Below are 3,372 nucleotides of genomic sequence, written 5' to 3'. Positions count from 1 at the left end.
GAACCGCGAGATCATGACCCAAGCGAAAGTCGGACGCTTAACCGACTAAGCCACCCAGGCGCCCCTATTTCCTGTATTTTCTTTTGGAATATTTATGGTTTCATGTCTCACATTTAGGTCTTTAATCCATTTTGAGTTTATGTTTATGTGTGGTGTAAGAAAGTGGTACAGGTTGGGTGTTTTGGTTTTGTGTGTTTTGGTTTTTTGTTTGTTTGTTTGTTTTTTGCACACATAGCTGACCAGTTTTCCCAACACCATTGATTGAGGAGATGATTTTTCCCCCATTGTTGCCTCTTTTGTTGTAGATTGATCATATAAGTGGGGGTTTATTTCTGAGCTCTAAAGTCTTTTCCATTAATTTGTCTGTTTTTGTGCTAATTCCACACTGGTTTGATTATTATAGCTTTGTAATATAGTTTGGAATATGGCTTTGGTTTTTTTTTCTCAAAATTTCTTTGGCTATTGAGGGTCTTTTGTGGTTGTATACAAATTTTAGGATTATTTATTCTAGCTCTGTGAANGTAGTATAACTTGAAACCTGGGACTGTAGTACCTCCAGCTTTGTTCTTTTTTCTCAAGATTGTTTGGCTATTTTGGGTCTTTTGTGGTTCTATACAAATTTCAGGATTATTTGTTCAAGCCCTGTGAAAAATACTATAGGTATTTTGATAGAGATTGCATTGAATCTGTAGATTACTTTGGATAGTATGAATATTTTAACAATATTGTTCAATTCCATGAACATGATATATCTTTCCATTCTTCTGTGCTATCTTCAATTAATAAAGTTTTGAAAGACGTTCACCTTTGTCACACCTATTAGAGGAACTCTTAACAGGAGGTAAAATTTATGATATCTAATGGAGAAAGGAAACTAAGATGTCTTCTAGTATCCTTGCTCTCTTTGGCAAATGAAGTAATTGAGGTCCTGTAATATCACCTGTGTCACTTAGGGTTTGATAAGAGAGACAGAAGCCTTTTGAGTGACATGGAATGAGAGAGTTTATTATTGGGCAGAGCTGGTGGGGAAGTCAGTGTAAAGCCATTGCTGTTATGTCTGGGGGTGAGTCTGAAGTCACCACAGGCACGCAGAACCAGCAGTCTGGAAGTAAAGCTGAACCTGAGGTAGAGGAGCATGTTGACAAACTGGAACCTTCATAAACAGCTGGAACCCTTCTGGACAGACTGGAACTCCTCTTTCTCTCCCACTGCCTCCAAGTTTGATGATACAGGTCACCTGTGAAAGGAGACAGCAGCTAAATTTCTCTTGTGGCCAACCCTAATCTGGTGAAGTGAGTTGTGGGAAGTGCTGTTCCAGGTCAGAGAAATTGGCACAGCATAAAGCTCCCACATCAAGTAACAACTCCACAAATACACAGTCGTAGAGCTGGCCCCAGAACCCAGTGTTCTTTTCATTAGACTATTCTTCCATCTATAATAGTATCAATTGCAAGGTTAAGAACATATATTTTACTTTGGAAGGATTAAGTATTAAATTTTTGAAAATAGACATCAAGCCACTGAATTGCCATCAAAAGCAATCCCACACTTTCCAGTAATCCTCATAAAATTTTACTTTATAGTAGCAGATGGTTTGTGAAATCATTTAAGCCCACTTTTCTTATTCAGTATCACACACCCATATTAGAAAAATTTGGCTTAACTGATCTGTAGAATATTCCATTTCTTGGCAAAATGGAGAAGGTGGTTTACAAAGTTCTGAGGCTTGTGAGGGACTTCTGAATCATTCACTTTTGGTCAAAATCACATAAACCTAAAATAACACAAACCTATATACCCACTAAGGCTTTTGGTTTCTCTGAGATGGCCTAATTTAAGACCACAGAACCACAGGTAGCCACATGCCATTGTTTGATTTTGTGAAAACTTTTCCAGCACTCTAAACTCCACACTTGGTAGTGAAGGAAATGTTACCTGTAGGAGAATCTAAATTTCTCTGAAAACATTTGTTTAAGCAGCTTCATCCAACTAATTACATGTTGCTCAAAAAAAACTGGGTGAAAAATAGATGGAACAGAACACTCAAACAAGAAGCATGACTTACGAAAAACCACCTCTAGGTGGCCTCAGAGCTCTGTTACTGCTCTGACATTTTTGGGTTCTTATTTAAAGTCTCCGCTCACAGAGAAACTCTAACACGCTTTGTGATAATTATTAACTTTATGACTTTATGACAAGCTACATCTCCTCCCCCCTTTCAATTCCATTTTACATTCATCATAACTTTTTAAAGTGCTCTGTTTTGAAAGCATTTCTTCAGTTCTTACCATAGCTCTTGTTTTGCCTTTCTTGTAAATGTTTTAGCTCAAAAACGTGAATCAATCAACTCTTAGAATTCTCTAAGTGTATATACTGTGTAAGGAATCTTTAAGATACCCTGATGTTTTAGGTGTCATTTGCTTTGAGGAGGAGAGGAAAGTGTGCCTGGAGCCATTTTTTTTTCCCCTACGATAAAGGGCAGATTCCAGGAATCTGAGTCCTTCATCTCTGTGGCTGAACCTTCACTTATAAAGGGCTTGGATTCTGCACACCAGGCTCCCGGGAACAGGCAGGCTGGCTTAAAAGGTATGTTCACCTTGGTGACACAACCGGGTTTTCAGGGGCTTGACTGAGATACAGAAACTAAACTTTAAGGATGGAAGCTGGCTTTAGAGTCCAGTTTTGGGGCAGTGGCTTTTTTGAATTGGAGAGCCAGAGTTCAAGAGTATCTTCAAAGTGAAGACTTTCTGTATGGAGGCCAGTGTCAGGAATGTTTATGCAATTCTCAGCTCACTTCCTCCCCTATATCTCCTCCCCCCCCCCATCAGTTCTGCCTGGTGTTCTTGCTAAAGAATAAAGTTGCTAATTCCCTCTATGCTATTAAGTGAAACAAGGATATTTACTGATAGTCTAACAGACCAAATTCCCCAAAGACATTTTCATCTAGTAAGATGTTCTTTCATGTTAGAGTAAAGCTGTGCTTGAGACCTTGGGGTTTAGAGTTAGGGAGATGTAGGCTGACTTTTAGCTATGCTACTTTCTGGCTGTGCAGCCCAGGGAAAAAACACTTCATGTCTCTGAGCTCAGTTTCCTGAATGATACAATATAAACTATACCTCAGAGACTCACAACCGAGGATCAGTCAAAGNTATAGAGAAGTAAAATTACAGTGGCACCTGATAAGAATGGGTTTAAAGCATGGAGTCTGGATGCATATCTCGTGTTTCTTTCTGGCATCGTTGTTTATGAAATGTGAGACCTTGACTAAGTTGTTTAACCCTTAATCCCCTATGCCTTTGTCTTCTCTTCTACAGAATGGGGAGAACAGCTACTTTTTAGGGCTATAAAGAGGAATAAATATCTATATCTATA

At 38.8% G+C, this 3,372-nt stretch overlaps 1 long non-coding RNA gene across 1 annotated transcript in view; it reads right to left on the bottom strand.

Moving 5' to 3' along the window:
• Window positions 1–984: 984 nt before the first annotated feature.
• Window positions 985–3,372, bottom strand: part of LOC144230746 (uncharacterized) — a 6,004-nt gene continuing 3,616 nt past the window's right edge. Inside the window, exon 2 of the long non-coding RNA XR_013334862.1 lies at window positions 985–1,237. This is a non-coding gene — a long non-coding RNA (uncharacterized LOC144230746). The remainder of the gene's footprint in view (window positions 1,238–3,372) is intronic.

The sequence above is a fragment of the Crocuta crocuta genome, unplaced genomic scaffold (genome assembly GCF_008692635.1).
Source record: "Crocuta crocuta isolate KB4526 unplaced genomic scaffold, BGI_CrCroc_1.0 scaffold486, whole genome shotgun sequence".
Taxonomy (NCBI): domain Eukaryota; kingdom Metazoa; phylum Chordata; class Mammalia; order Carnivora; family Hyaenidae; genus Crocuta; species Crocuta crocuta.
The sequence above is the reverse complement of the archived record's forward strand: the minus strand, read 5'-3'. Positions and strand labels throughout refer to the sequence as shown.